The following is a 17,481-nucleotide window of genomic DNA, read 5'->3' as shown; positions in this document are numbered from 1 at the left end:
GCTGTGAACTTATTTATGAAGTTTTTGTAAAATAAGGAGGGCTTATGTTTATTGAAAACTTTATGCTTTATGAAAGTCTTTTGTTTTGCTTTTAGCTGTGTTACTGGACTAATGGAGCTATGAACATAATCATGTTGAATAGTATTGAAATAAGCCATAGGCAAAAAGGGGGAAGTCAGCATCTTCTGGTTCAGTGGGAATGTTGAATTAAAATAGAATTAAATACACAGTAAATGAAATAAGGGCTGTCCTTTTATAGAAATCAGCACTGACAACTGGAGTTCCAAGTCTCTAAAGACATGCAGTTTTCCTGATTCTCTTGTATAAGTAATTGGACTTTCAAGACTGTTATGTTGCATTCACAGAGTTTTGAAAATCTAGGTCTTACTGAAGCTATAAAATGAAAATTTTGTACTTCTACAAACCAGTTCCTGGGTTGGTTTGATGGTGCTGACTGCTGGAAAATCTGAACTGTGAAAGTATTTACATGCTGGTCATTTTGGAAGAAGTACTTAACAGGCAGAACTCCCACTGAAATGAATGGGACACATTTGAAACATCGAGCAGTTTATGCCACCCTAAAATAGGGTAAGATCACTTAATTCAGAAATAATTCTCTCTGGAAATGTGCACTCAAGTTATGTAAAAGTATAAGCTTTCACTTAGCTATTGTTGAAGCCACCAGACATTTTTTACGCCATAAAAGCATTGGGGTCTGACACGACACTATTACACTTTGTTCAGTATTTTTTTTGTCCTGAATTCCAGATCAGTAAAGAGTCAAGCACAAACAATCTAATACTGTTTCTTCCCTTTTACTTTCTTTTTTTTTACTTTAACAGATTTATTGGAGAAAAAATTGGTAATGGGAAATCATTATCAACTAAAAAGTGTTCATAAACACATTGCTAAACTTACTACAAGTCTGGAAACATTGTAACAAGATTAATTTTGTTGCAGCTGTGCTTCCACAGCAAGGATCTAAAATTTTAGACTACAGACCTGAGCACTTCTGAGTCACTTTTGCACTTTTTACTGATGTCCTGGAATTCAATCCACTGCAGAACTTAAATAAACTTCATTTTTGACCCATCATGAAAAATGACCTCCCTCTCCCCTCTTCATCCTTCTCAGTTACACTTTTCCTCCGTAATAATTTCATGGTTTTGAGTATCCACAGGAGATTTTCTATATCTTCAGTAGTGAGCTAGGTTTTTAAAGGTCTCCATTTACAATTAAATAAATTCTCAAAATAGACAATTTAAATTCTTAACTTTGCCAATTTGATAAGTGGTTTCCATGGTGATGAACTCCTAGCATTCTGAGAAGGATGGATTCAGCTGGTGGTTGAGGATGACAAGTAGATATTGGATCCATTGCAGTGACCTTTGAGGAGAACCTGCTTCTACACCACTAGTGTTCAAGTTCAGTTTTATAATCAAGGCTGAATTTTTGTCTGCTATAAGCTTCTTTGCCTTCTGCACTCCATTGTGGCTATAAACCAAAAGATAATATATTCTGTCAACAGAATGAAATAATGCTGCTAGGTAATAGAGTTTGAAATGTTTACAAACCTATAAATGAAAACTGCTCCATTAATATGAATGAATATAATCAAATTCCTTCATGATAATTACTACATGCATAATATTGCACAACAGAGCTATTTTTAGCACATTAGTTACAGGTTTTATAGACTTGGAAGAGCAGTGATGGTTCATAAGTATTACCTTCTGTTATACAAAAGAATGTTCTTTCACATCCTTTCCTTAAGTGTTAAAAGCCTCATTCTGTAGTGGGCCAAGTCTGATTTTTAAACATGGAAGATAACAGTGTAATTACATGTTCTAAATCATAAACGTATTTTGACTGCTGATCCAAAAAAGACTGTCATCTCCTTCGCACTGGCCAGTGATGTAAAGTAATGACAAATACCTTGCTGCCTTACAGGAAAAGCTACCAGCTCCTCTTTTTCTCAGCACTGTAACCCAGTGGTTCAGTGTGTCCTTTCACAAAGTAGGCGTAGCTAAAGTCTATTGACAGATTAATTGTCTCAACACACAGGTGAGCGCTGAGTTGTTGAATGTGCACGAGTGATGATGTCAGCTTTGGTTATTTCCTCTCTGAAGTGAAAGAGGCACAAAAGATCCCATTGGATTTCAGGTACCCTAGTAATTACACATCTGCTCTTGCATGCTGCACCTTTAGCTCATTACTAAAAAAGGACTTGCAGAGCAATCTCGAATATTGAGATGGCAGGGAATGGGTGGAAGAATTCTGCCCTAATACACTCACTAGTGGGTGAGAAAAGAGTGAGGAACCAGAATAGTGAGAGAAAATGATTAAGGTTTTGCATGAAAGACTGTAGGAAAGTTAGCAATTTTACAAGCTGCGGGCTCTTTGGCAAGTCCTAAATGATGTGAATATCAACGATATAGCACCTGAGTTTGTGTGGGTGAAATAGCACAGCCCTTATCAGGCATTGCTAATGGAGGACAAACTTGGTTCCTCTGAGTCTAAATCCTTGTGTTCCTGCTACCAGGTTTAAAAAACTGATGCCCTAGCCTAGTGTCCATCACACCAAAGAACCAAATACTATACACTGTGTTCATGCAGTGCTACAGGCAGTTTAAGATCATAAGATGATTTAACAACAAGCACATCTGGTCATTTATATATTTGTTTCATATGTTGTCCACATTTTCCAACTCTTGTGTACTGTTATCAGCCTAAGAGGTTGGAAAAATCTGACCATGGTGGTAGGCCATGTGGACCAAGAAATGATTGCAACCTGTTTCATAAATCACCGCAAAAGAATGGGCAGCACACTGTAAGTGTTCTACAACAATATCATCAGGTGAGATTTCTGTTTTTTCTCTTTTAATACACTTCAATATTCCTTAGCATGCACATCTACCATGAACAAATGTTTCTTTTAGTACAGGCTGGTAAACTTAAAATTAAGACAAATAGTAATTAGAAATAGGAAATACATCTATCGCTGCTACTTGAAATAATATCTTCTAAAGAAAACACATGAATGAAACCATAAAAATCGAATAAGTAAAAAGTGATATGTCCTATCATCACACATTGAATACATGAACATTTATTTGTTGGTGATACGTATGTTAGAAATAAATCATTGAATGTGTAGAGAAGATGACATCTACTTCTTTGTGCAATGAAAAGCACTCATTTACTCCACCACCAAAATTCAAAAAAGGAACATCTCTAGATTACCAGATGTCATTGAAGACTATGCAGCCTTTTGGGGGTTTGCTCATTGTTCCTAAAGAAACATGAAAATTTGTTCTGGGAATTTGAAACCACCACATGGAGCTACACAGATATTTTTAAAACACTGTTGTAAAATTTTCACTTTAATTTATGTGCAGCAAATCTGAGAGGGAAACAGAAAAAGAGAGACTCACAGAGAGGGAAGTAGTTTGCATATTGATCAATCTCTGAGGATTTAGTAGGAGATGCAAAAAATACATTGCTAGGGAAAAATGGCTCACAATATAGTAAATGAGTTGATGCTCTTTCTGTGTGTAATCATTGTCCCAAAGAACCTATACAGAATATTATAGTTCCAAGAGGATTCACATTACAAATAAGACAATCAAACCAGTGCCCAGCTCAAATTTACATGGGTCATAAGTAGGATACATGACAAAAATGAAAAAAAAGGAAAATAAAGTAGAGATTTTAGAAAAATAATTATGATCTTCCTGGCAGGAACATAAACTGCAGTGCAGTTTTGGAGCTTTAGTTCTATATAATTATAGAACTAAACCCCCAAAATAAATCACCTTTTGGAGCATTTGTTTGTGATGTCTTCTATCTGGTGATCACTTTTGAAGACCAATCCATTGTATGTTCAGACAAGTTCATTTCTAAAGGCTGAAGGATAAAAGAAAGATATATTTGGTCAGAGAATTTTGTTCATACTACTAAGAATATGTAGGTTATTTCAACCTATAGCAGTAGTTCTCATTCTAATGAAAATCTGGCACACAAGGCTCTGTTTAAACTACCTTTGAAATTTCAACAGTTAGAGCTAAATTCACTATAGGGAATAGTCTGTGGTGGGCTGGAAAAGATTCATAATCAGAAATAGAATGATACAGCAGATGTAGGATACATCTTTTGTAAGTGTAGGAGGACAGCAGTTAACTTCAAAAGCTAAACATCTGTTTCCTGTGATCTTCCTTTCTCATCAGTCGAGCAGGTTTGTCTCCCAATAAACCATAGGTCTTACTTCCCTTTGGTTTGGGTCAGAGATGATGAGACACTTTAGTTCTACCACTTTAAATTTACATGAAAACATTACCCATCCACTGCGATCTCCCAGAAGAACCAGCTTGTTGCCTGCTAGATTTTTCATGCTCTTGGAGGAACATCTTGGACTACATCCTGAAGGCTCAAGTACATTCTCCTCATAAATTTTTTAAGGCTAACCTAAATTCCAGGCTATAGAACCAAACCTCAAACTGTTTCAAACTTCTAAACTATATGGCTACAACATACATTTTAGAAGCATATCCATCCTCGTTTGAAATTTGTATCAGCTGAAGACTTTGAACTTATGTCCAGATATCTTTTTCTAGCAATTAACTGTACTGATGTCTCATCTTCCTGGTTTCAGACTTCAACGACAAGATCATCTTTTTTCTTGTACTGGCCATTAAGTCTAATTCACTTCCTCACATATTTTCCTGTAGACCAGGACTGAGTCACATTGGTTGACTGATTGATTGATTTATTATACCAACTTTGAGGTTCACAGGAGTGTTATAAAATAAGTTTGCGTTTTTTGTTTGTTTAATACTCTTTTATGGCTATCATGTAAAACTGTTGCCAACTCTTTAAGGTTTTCTTTAAAGAGAAAACCCCTTAACTTCATGCAAGTGTTTCAGTAATAGTCTATTTCAATGAATGCCATTAGTGAAGCAGTCTCCTTTCTCCTGTTTAATATTTCCTTGCTTCTATATGCCAGGATTATGCTCACCCTTTTAGTTACAGTATTTCACTCTTCATTTCATTATCTGTTTTGACCCTTAAATCCCTCTCAATGTCACTGCAATCCAGAATGCATCTCTTCTTGTAAGTATGACCTACATTCTTATTTCCCAGTGTCTGAACCTGTATTTGGCTACATTAAAGCTTCAGCTATTCAAAGGAATCCATATTTTAGACCAACAGCTTGTCCCATCATTATTTATCATTCCACACACTTTCACGTTATTGCAAATTTTTACCAGCATCCAGAAAACTTATTATTTTCTTTATAAATATTGCTAAAGATATTTACTTCACCAAGCCAAAAATAAATCTAAGACATCACTGGGGAAAAAAAAATCCTTTGTGGATGATTATTTCTCATATACTATAACTTTTGTAATCTACCAGTGAAGTAGTTCTTAATCAATTTAACTTGATTTTATATACATTTCTCTTTATCTTACTTGCACAGATAATGAGGTTCAAATTTAATTGTCATTTTTCAAAGTACTTGTAGTTTAAATACAGTGTATTTACTTACTGTTTTTCCATTATAGGAAAAATATTCACTTGTCATTTTGAACTAAAAGATTCACTATGTTTTTCACCTGTTTAACTGTTTTCAGATTCTTTTGGTGATATTCTCACATTCACTGACCATTACTGACCAACTCAAAGACTTGATTTCATTTTACCATTTAGCTTTAATGTTGTGAGTCTCCAGAATTTGCCAAAATAACTAATTTATTCAGAGGGAATCATCATTCCTGAAGTGCACCATGTTGGGGCAAAATGACAAAACAATGAACAAAGACCAACCAGAGTTTCTCTAAGCATGACCACCTTAAAAATGTAAAATGCTGATAGTTTGCAATGTCTCAGCCTCTTGCATGCGGGCACATTTCAATAGATTGGAGTGAGAGGAAAAAATTGAATGACTTCTTTTTTAGCAACGAGATACCGTTCTGCAATGTGTCAAATTTTCAAACACAACTTTTTACCATAGGCCTTAACTAAATCAACCCTTCCAGTTTGAGAAGGGGGCACAATGTATGGCAGTATGTCTGTATAAAATGTGGGAAGATGAAAAAAAAATCATAAGCCATTACTGTAAAAAGAAGACCTCCTTCAGAAGCAGTCTTTACTCAAAGTAGGGGAAGCAACAGCCTTATCCGAGTCAATGTTTTCTCTACAAGACAATTTCAGAGTGCCTTTCCAGCCCAAAACAAGAGTCCTGTATACTCCCACTCTATCAATGAGTGTCTGGATGAAGCTATACTTCAAATTCAGGATGGGAACACAGATATTAACCATGTCTTTTTTACAATAAGATAAATGATTTTTCAGGAATAAAAGTACTGGTGCTAAAGATAGAATTATTGTGAAGGGAGTTATAGTTACAGGTTCTTAAGTGGGATGATGAATATTGTATGATGTACAAATTATGGGATAAAAAGATGTAACTACAGGAATTTTAGTTTTCATAGGATCGGTCCACATTTTTTCCCATTGTTTACATTTCACTTAAAAACACTATGCCATACATTTACCAAAGTATTAAAAGGTCCGACAGCAAACACATAAACTAAAAGAAATCATCTGGGGAAAGAGATAGAGTGAATGACTTCTTTCTGGTGTGACATATCACCTGACCATACAATGGTGAATTGACTGTGTAAGTTAAAAAAGAAGATATACATAAGTCAGAAAAACTCTTTGTCAAGTTGTAAATGCATATCATGTTGTCTTGCATTTCAAACGAAATGTGAAACTCTGTGCTGCCATCTCACGTAAAATATGGTGACACTGGGTTATTTAGCTTTTGAGATATTTCATCAGCAAGAAAGGTTTTTTGAGACAGAGAGACAGAATAACCAATTGAATTCATTCACATTTACTACTTGCTTTGTTGCACACATAAATCACAGATTCAAAGGGAAAATTAAGTTCAGGCCAACTTTTTCTCTCAGCTTTAAGCACACAATCCTCAGCCCAACACCTTTCAAAAGGCAATGAAAAATTTAAAGTTTAGCCATCATTTCATTGTGCCAGTCTTAATTCTTTCCAAACACCCATATGTCCTAGTGTTTAAAAACAAGAAAATATATTTGTTACAACATACTTTTGTACTTAAGAAGAAGGAACAGTTTTTCCTTTTGTAAGTGTAACCTCACTTTCTTTTAAAGGTAGTGTTTTTATTAGGACATGGTGGCAACAAAGAAGTAAATTGTAAACATTTATCATCTAAGCATTGCATTTATTGATTTTCTCTTATAGAGTACTTTGGGTACATAGTGATATATGTTAGTACCAATGAAAAACGAAAGGTTATAACAGTTCACTGACTCTGGATCATCCCCCACGAGAGCAAGAAAACTTGGTTATAAAGTGCCCAAGTTGGGCATTATCCATTTATTGTGTTTTAAATGCACTCTTTGAACCTTAAATAATGCTGAGGGACAATTTCATCTCCTGGTGTAGTCCCACTGAAGTGAGTGGAATTGCACCAACAATTCAATTTGTCTCTCTGTGCTTGTGCATTTCTGCCTGTACTTGTCATATTTTATTGTTAGACTTCCTTCAGTAACTATGAAGTATGTTGGCATCATAATCCAAATCATAGAGTATATAATCAAAAAACATCTCAAAGGCCAAATAAATAAGAATTCACCCATCTTCTCCAGCCATGAAGGGAAAGCAGTCTCTATCTATTTATCTTCTTAAGGCTAAGTCTGGTACACTCCTTGTTTTTCCCATTGCAATGGGAAGATGGAAAGTTCCCAGACATTCTGTCTGTGACCTGCCTTTCCTTGAGCGATTTCTCTAAAGATCAGGCAAAATTCTGACTAGGAGGTTTCCCTGTGAAGGGAAGGAAGGGTCAGAAATGACAGGGCAGGGAAGAAATAAACAGGACTGTGATTTTATGTGTAGAATTACGTTGTCTTAGCAGAAACAGTAGGAATTTTTTCAGACTGTTCTTCATGACGTTTAATACTCCAAGAAGCATGTCACCACACTGGAAAAATTCTCTAGTCCTCCCTTTTAGGAAGTGTTGCTTCACACTTTCTCTAGTACATAACAATAAACACAGTGTTCCCCTACAAAATTTGCACATGGTGGGCAAGGAGAAACACTTTGCATACTCCCAGAAAGCACTTGAGTGAAAGCTAGTTTATCTTTCTGTTGCCCTTGAGTATATGTATATATATGTATACAGGCACTCAGACATCACTGTGGTGGGAGTGTTTAGAAGACAGACAAAACAGGACAGTTTTAAACTTTAAACTTTACTAATTCATTCATTAATAACACACTACTTGCAAATGGTTAATTCTTACACATTATTAATCTTCATCAGTATATATACAACACTGTTATCTTAACACTTATGTGCTAAATTATATATGACTATAGAGATCTAATATCTTTTAGTTAGCACTGATGGCTGTGGTCCTTGGTGATCCTTGTTCATTAATTTTTCTCACTTAGGCCTGATGTTTTTACGCAGCTAGCTATGGTTTTGATATTGCTTATCTCCTTTTCATTTGCCTTCCCAGCCATCCTTCTTGTATATTCAGCAGGATGCCTGCCTATTTGCAGTGCTGTGCACTTGCCTTTTCCTTTGGTAACTTCTTGTTACTTGAATGCTTTCTATGTTCAGCTACACTAATCTTCATTTTCTCCAGTGGTAGTCACATTGCTCACATATGTATATAAAATGACATTCACAGTGTTACAAAACACTTACATATGCTTTTTAGTTACACTATTTTAATACACTTATATTCACGTTCAAGTCAAGTTCATATTAATTATATCCAAATTAGTGCACTTTTACAGGTGTCACGTGCCTTTGTTTTGGCTACATCTCAGTGAAAGTAAGTTAACTTGTGCCTATTGTGGGATGAACATATACATTTGGATAGCTACCATGTAATGCTAGTGTATTGCACGTCTGTGCCTCAGCTTTCTTTGCTTCCAAGCGAAGCACACAGAATGTCGCTGGTGAAAGAAAACATACTCTAACTTCATACCTGTCTTTCTCCAGATTAGAAATGGTATTTAATTATCCAGTCATATCTGATTTTTTCTTTAAAACGACATTAAACCCAAACCAAATCAAGTCTTAACTTCTCTGGTGCGTAGATTGGCAATGTCGTTCCCAATGACCCGTCCTCAGACCGCTCTGGTAACAAATCTCAAGAACTGGTGGAAAGATGGCAACAGAGAGCAGAGTCAAAGCTTTTGCATTTTCTGGCATTTTTTGGTATTCAGTGCTAAACGCTAGGAAAATGAAGACAGAAATCGTAATGTAGGTTAGCAGAGTACACAGAATTTGTTGTTATTGAAGTGAACTGATGTTTTTCAGTGGCTGTCATCCTGTTGTCCACTTATATTTTCCTTTTGTCTACCAAGTGGTATGCACTTTATTACCTTCAAAATGCCTCAGGTTCTAAGCAAGTTTACCAGAAAGTATGTTTAGTTCCTATCTTCACATCACATTTTTCATCAGAAAGAATGAGCAAAGACATTTGGATAAAATATCACTGCCCCTCCAGGTGCCATGAGAAGGCCTTAATTTACCAGTGATACGAAGCATCTGGTCTCTCCTATTAACTTCATCTGATCACAGGAAACATCTAACCTTCAGACCCAAGTTTTTTCTGTAGTTCAGTACAGTTAAATTCATTTCATAAATACGTATCTGTATGTGTGTACTTTTGCTCTTCTTGCTTACATCCAGAACAAGGAAAAGACAGTCAGCTTCTTACCTCAAAGAAGCTATCATCAAAGTTTCATAGGAGATGAATGACATCAGTCACAGGCCTGTCCCTAAAACATCTTTACTGAAATTTTAACAACAATGACAAACTTATCTTGAAGGATCCTTAGGCACTATGGTGCAAGGACTGCACTTCTCCCCTCTCCTATTTAAGCTGATGTTGCATTTGTCCCAGGCACATGTTTGTGTGTATGCACACACAAAACATTCTAAAAAATGTCTTTGAAGTTCAGTAACTTAACTTCCTGATGAAGCCTGCAGAGTTTGGATGGCAAGTCAAGAGAGAAAACGTTCATTTAAAACACAACAGCTTAGCCTGAAAAGACAGTAGGTTGAATAATGCCTTGAACTTCTAAACTGAGACCAGATTTCATTGGCCTAAAGCAGCATTTGCAGCTATGCAGACATACCATTTGCACCAGACTTTTTACCTTTCCCTCAGAACAGAGAAGAAGGGAAAAAGGAATTCTCTTGGGCATTTGCATGCTTTTGTGTGGGCTTGTTTGACTATCACCTGATTGCTAATGCTGATTCACTATAGATTTGTTTCTAGTGGAAGGGCAAATGCTCTTGCAAGTGTGCATGGGTATAATTTACATTGCCACTAATTTATAGTTAACTCTACAGCCCCTAGGGAAAATTCTTATTTTAACAAAAATCTAGCAGTCAAAGATCTACTTTAATATCAGTTTTCACACAAATCTCCCCTTAGAAGCTACATTGACTAAAGGGAATTGCCAAAAATAGCTTAGAGAAAAAGCTGGGAAAAAAAGAAAGCATCTTTTCTAGAGGAAACAGAAAACAGAGAGAATATATCATGGCCAAAAAGACTGATCTGTGGTAAGTCTTAATAGCTGAAACCATATACAGGCTTATTATCCAAAATTAAAATTGTCAGATAAAGTACACAACATTCTAGCTCAGTGGATTATAGTAATCTCTTTGACTTCAATGTAATTTTTAAATTAAGGTGATCTAGTTAGAGCAAAACAGAACTGGATAATACAGTCAGTTAAGATTTACAGACAAAACTGTATGCCCACAAGGTGCACAATCAGGTATTTTGCCAGTTTAGTTCGTTACTTCTTTTGCCTTTGCAAGCTGTAGTTTGGGAACACATGATTTGGCAATTGAAATGTTACTGGTCATTGTAAAAAAAATCTGATACTTGAAATATCAACAGTATTTTGCCTCCTAATTGAACACCCAGACAGGTTCCTTCTTTATCTGTTTTAGTTAAAGAGACTAGAGAGCTTAGTGGGCAATGACATCTTTGACCATTGTCAGCAACAAAAAATATAAAAGATAATGTACATAATATTTCTCATGCAACAAATAACTGAAACCAGCAAAATGATTCTCCATCATTGCTGAAGCTTATATGGCATATACAGATTTCCCAACACTAAGATTTGGTTTTTGTTCTCCCTCTCCCCACCCCAGATAAAATCCTAGGTGACAGGATGTTAGGTATTAGTTGGCCTGTAACCATCAATGTTTGTCTAAGAATTTTGCAAAATCTTTTTTTCTTTTTCCAGCAAGTTAAATTGATATTGCTGCTGAAATTGTAGAAAATCTTCATCTTACAAGTAAAACAGGCATCATTATTAACTTTTCTCTTTGTTCTGAAAAGCAAGACGCAGGACCATACTGAATTAGCTGTTAGCACCACTGGAAAAATTCACCTCCTGTAGTCAAGACAAGGCACGGGAACATCTGATATTTCCTGCCACCTACTTTCAGAGGACTCTGCAGACCTTTGCTCTTTCCCATCTCTATGTGAGGAACACAATAAAAACCAAAATCAATAACACAAAGAAAAAAACACCATTTACAGGGAACATATCCTCTGGGTTTCCTAGTGTGTCTTATCACTCATGTTTGTCTTCCAGATTGTAAACCCTGTAGGAAATGGATTGTTTTGATATCTGCATGCTATGCAAGGTCAAGGATACTGTCAGTGCTGAGTAAATAAGCAAACAGTGGTCAATCACAATCATAAAAGCCATACATATGAAGAGATATATATATCTTTGTATATACAATATCTAGGAGTTCAAAACCCATATTCTCTGTCCCATCAGTGGTTTGGCCCTAAAATAACATTATGTCTTCTGGAGGCAGTTCTTGGTTTTTTTAAATGAAAGATGCTAATGATGAATCAGTATTAATCCCCCTGATTTGTTTGTGATAGCATTAAGCTTGATGGGCCTAGTTGTTTTTAATGAGGGCGGTACAACTTAAGGTTTACTTTCAAGGACACTTACAATAACATGACTTTATCCACGTACAATTCTGTATAGAGCATTTAACAACAGCAACAAAAGTCCTGTAAGAAGGGACATTTCCTTTATTATTATCTGAACATTGCATATTTAAAATTGTAGGCAAAAGCTTTAAAAATCCTGTATGGTTTCCTTGGAGAATACAATGTCCTTGGAGATTTTTTTAGTACATCATCCTGTGATATATTGCAGCAAAATGTAAAAGAGACAAGTGAAATAGAAAACTGATAATGTTAAAGCATGATCATCTAACATCTACTATTATGTGTTCACTCCTCAGATAGCAGAAGATGTCTCCTGAGGTCATTCTACAGGTAGGGCAAGAAAAATCAGTGTAAAATCAGACTATCATCTGCTGTATCTGCTCCTTTTTCTTATTCTAAGTGTGACTGCTGTACCATTCACTACTGAGGAAGTATCAGAAAACCATTATAAGTCTCTGTTTTCTGTTCATGACTGAGTCATATTTCAATTACTTTGTTTGAAATGTTATATATAGGTAAAGAAGACTTCACGTTGCATTTTCTTTGCAAAACTTCAGCCAGAATAATTCAGCTTCACTCTAGTTCTCAAAAACCAAACTCAGGAAAATTATATTTATTGATATTTTACAGGGTAATGCCTATGTGTCAAATATGTCTTCTGCAGTCCCTCTGAATACTCCATTCACATTCAAGCAGATACAAATACTTCCAAAACTACAGTTTTCAGCTTTTTGACAGCAAAGGTTTTTCAGATTTTAGTGCCCAAAGAATTTGAAGATGGTGCATTCCCTCAAAACTCACAGAGGATAGAGGCTATCCTCATGGATCAATTGAATGATCTCTCTTCATCCCATGGAATGAAATTGTCTTTTCTGGTAAACCCTGGTTTCAGGGACTCTAAACCATGACTCTTCTCCCCACTGGGATCTCTCCTCCCTGCTGTCTTCTAGAGGGTACAAATGAGGAGAATGAATGGGCTTGACTGAATGGAGGAAGAGCATAAATCGGATGGGGACAAAAGAAGATCAGACAGTCCTCATGAGGGAAGAGATAATCCTTGGCCAGCCAGCAAACATGAGGGAGGCGAGGAGATTTCATTTGGAAAAGGGTAGGCAGGTCAGGTGCAATTGTCCAAGTCGTGCCAAGCTAAAGCTCTTTGGGCATAAGCAATGTTAATGAAGGCTCAGAGCTCTCATTCTCCATCTGCTCTCTCATTGGGGGTACTACTGAAGCTCTACTGGCTAAAGCTTGGCTTGAAATAGGTTGTGGAGCTCCTAACCCAGTATATGCAGACTGTGGCAGTGCTAAAAGCTTAGTACATTTATGACGCCCAGCTGCCCACAGCTGGACTAGTCATGTCTGAATACCAGAGGGTGCCACTGGAATTTTCGGTAAGGCAATACAGAAATCTCGGTCTGGAGCATAAGGTGAACTTAATGCTTTTGTATTTATGTGTTGGAAAATAGCTTATTTTTCTACTTAGGCTGGCAGAATAAATAGTCATTAAGATCATGCCCTGGAAATCAGTGCATTTGGGTACCTTCTGCCCTTAAATCTATTTTCAGCACAAGAAACAACACCACTGCAGAGATACAGAGCTTTAATGCAAACTATTTTGGAAATTACGGTTGCTGGAATCCCCAAGAACTGCCAGTTATTATGAGCTCATATGGTAAACAGCAAAAGCTTTGACCTACATGAAAATTAAAACATAGAAAAAAGTGGACTCACTTTTGGAAAGAAAAAAGGCGAAGCAGTTCTATTCCTCGTTCAAGTTTTTAAAAAATGGTAGCAAAGAACTGCTTCAGCAATGGGGTAGACTGTTTGGGGTCCCACTCAATGCTTGGTAGAATAAAGCTGACATTGATCTAGAGGACATTTTTGACAGATGAATTTGCTACCCTGCTTGACCCTGCCATTTTTTTGTTGTATGGGATAATTCACCATTACTGGCTGTACAGAGCCACTATGCTGCAGTTAAATATCATTGGCAGAACTTTGCAGCCAGAAATACTTTTTGCACCTGTAATAGAAAGGATAACAGTATGAAGAAAAAGCATTGCTGAAATATTTTTGCATCTTTTACTAAATATATATAATAGTATATTTCTATATATGTCATATGTTTTGTATATGTGGTGGAATAAGGGAGAGGTTGATAGCCAAGATCTTGAAGGTACTTAATGGGAATGAAAGTAGCTGCCTATAGTTGAGTTCTAAGGTTGGATTTGTCTCTTTTAGTACAGAGAGAAGCAAATTCCCACAGTAAGTTCCTGGGTTCCTTTGGGAAGTGACTTTTTTTTAAGTTATTTTTTAATTCTTCATCAGTAGGTACAGGAAGAGGCAGGTAGAGAGCATCTGGAGAAGTCAGCTTTAATTTATTGTGAACATTTCCTCATCAAATTAGAGAAAGGCTACCCTGAGTCTTCCCCATCACTGCTGTTTTACCTCACCTACTTTTCAATTAGTTCAGTCTCCTCTGGGCTTCCTGGAATAGAGATCAGCCTATATCATGTTGCTTTGGTCTCATTTCCCGCTCACAGAAATCTGCTTTATAGTAGGAAGTGAATTTAAAAAGGGAGGGACAGACAGATGGAGACAGAGAACCTTAGACCAAGAAGCTGATAGTAGATACTATGTTAATGAGTATTCTTGATGTTCTGTAGGCTGGCCACAGTTTGAATGTGGCTTTCAGGTGTGACATTAACATTCAGAATTGCCCATAAGAAAATGCATGATGTTGATATTTTTGAACTGAATATGTAAATATGTATACTTTAGAATATGTGATAAGGAGAAATTAAAACATTAAAAATAAAGTTAATAAGCTACGATGGTCAGTAAAAACCCCTGAGTGGGCAGAGACACTTTCTACCTCTCAACATTTAATGCCAGAGGATAGAGATGAAGTGGCTCACAGCATATATTAATTTCATACCTTTTTTATATTTTCCAGTTTGCTGCTTCCTACAGCATCCTTCAGATTCAGAGGATGTAAAATATGGTAGTATAGAAAAAAAATACTGTATAAATAAAATAATAAAAATATAAATAATACATCCTCATACATATAAATGACAGTGTACTATTTTGTGCATAAGCACTTTTTTGGCCTACAATTTAAAGCACAGGTTTAGGAACAGGTTTTAATGTATTTTTACATTTGGCTGATGCTCTTTTTTGTTTTACACCTGTGTTGCATACTACAATTACACACTAAAAAAACTCCAAACCCCAAATAGATTTGCATCTTCCAGTGCCTTTTACTGTGGAAATAATTTACTCTATTAGTCCAGCAAAGCACTTAAAAATTGTAAAAGCAAAACATTATTCAGAGTAATGTAATTGAGTAAAAATATTGGGTAGGTTCTTTTGAGATATTATACATTCTATAATTTCTAGCTATGAAGAATAAAAGGGCATATCTTTAGTTTGTGCAAAATAGTATGACTCTCCTGACATTCTGGTAATTGCACCTATTCACACCATCTCAGTATTTAATCTAAGATGGAACCTATCTTTGGTAAAAAGAATATATATATATATATATATTACAGAAGTCCACAAATACCTTAAATATTCTAAAAACATTAAATGAAACAAACCCAGAACTCACATCTATATATAAGGAAAACAGTTTAAAATATCTCCTGAAGTACAGGTCCCAAAGTGGTGGGAGAATAGATGGCCAGTATTTCTAAGCAAAACATAGGCTCGTGACCACCTCATGATTATAAACCTGCTGCTAATAAATTTCCACGGCAGAATATTACCATTTTAGTCATTCACTTACAAACTCATATGCCAAGAGGTTGGTGGCAAGGATTTTTTTTTGGTATGTCTTCTTTACTGAAGTAAGAATGTGGCAGTCATCATGACAAAAACAGAGAAAAAAGAAATCCTCACATGGGTGAAGTCCTAAGTTCCTGTACAGCACAATTACTCTAGAAAGAGATGTAAAAATGCTCTATACAGCAACCTGCTGAGCTCTGGTATTGTGATACTACTCTTAGAGGTTAATGAACAGCCTCAGCAAACTTTTGAAACTGCAGTGATAAGCCCCTAAAAAAAAATACATTGTCTTAGAATTAATACACATTGCTTTCTTCCATGTCTTCCACTTGAGAAGCACCTTGTGTTCAACACAGAGTATGTCTTTCTTTGACCATTAAATGCTGTGTTCCTTTGCCACAAGGATCATGGAGAGTGAGAAGGCATTTGCAGACAGCTGGTGCTATGTTAACTATTTTTTTATAATAAATGGGGAACACAGGTTGTCTAACCTAAAGTCTGAGCTTCAGTCTGTCACTAGAAAAATCTACTCATGTCTCGTTAGACAAAGAACCTTTGGGATTTTCTTAATTTCATTGGGGAAATGACCTGAGTTAGAGCTAATCTTCCTCTGACGCTATTTAATCTGGATCAGGTGTCCAAGCTCTTCAGTTCTCTAACTACATGAACAATTTCACTGGTGCACGGGAAATAACAGTGAGGGGATGAGAACAAGGGTCAAAGTGGAGAAATGAGGCAGCTTCTTTTGATGGCAACACTGGTCTACAGCCTCTATTACTCTGGGTATAACACAACCCCCTAGTGTGGTGTCACATGGGTAACTGTTTGTGTTAGACCCAGACAGCCTGGTCTGAGAGTAAAGAGACTTCCAAAAATTCCACACAAAATTTTATATCTTGCCAGGGGAAAATTTCTGACTTGGGTTTCATTAGCTTCTTAAAGAAAACTGAAGAATTGCCCATGTACTTTAGTTTTACTAGATCCCTGTTCTGTTCCCTTTACGCTTTCTTCTCCATTCTTTCCCCTGCTTTGAGTTAAACACTTTTTTTCTTTCTTTTTTTTTTTAAATTTTCTGTGCCTTTTTTCTTTTAGAGTTTCTGACAGAGAACTAGGCTTACAGGTGTGCTGGTTTTGGCTGGGATAGAGTTAATTTTTTTCCTAGGAGCTAGTATGGGGTTATGTTTTGGATTTGTGCTGGAAACAGTGTTGATAACACAGGGATGTTTTCATTATTGCTGAGCAGTGCTTACACAGAATCAAGACCTTTTTGCTTCTCACACTGTCCTGCCAGCGAGTAGGCTGGGGGTGCACAAGAAGTTGGGAGGGGACACAGCCGGCACAGCTGACCTTAACTGGCCAAAGGGATGTTCCACACCATATGACATCATGCTCAGCATATAAAGCTGGGGGAAGAAGGAGGAAGGGGGAGACGTTCGGAGTGACGGCGTTTGTCTTCCCAAGTAACCATTATGTGTGATGGAGCCCTGCTTTCCTGGAGATGGCTGAACACCTGCCTGCCCATGGGAAGGAGTGAACGAATTCCTTGTTTTGCTTTGCTTGCGAGCGCTGTTCTTGCTTTACCTATTAAACTGACTTTATCTCAACTTTTTTTATCTCACTTTTACCCTTC

Source organism: Aptenodytes forsteri, unplaced genomic scaffold (assembly GCF_000699145.1).
Source record: "Aptenodytes forsteri isolate BGI_AS27 unplaced genomic scaffold, ASM69914v1 Scaffold229, whole genome shotgun sequence".
NCBI lineage: Eukaryota > Metazoa > Chordata > Aves > Sphenisciformes > Spheniscidae > Aptenodytes > Aptenodytes forsteri.
The sequence above is the reverse complement of the archived record's forward strand: the minus strand, read 5'-3'. Positions refer to the sequence as shown.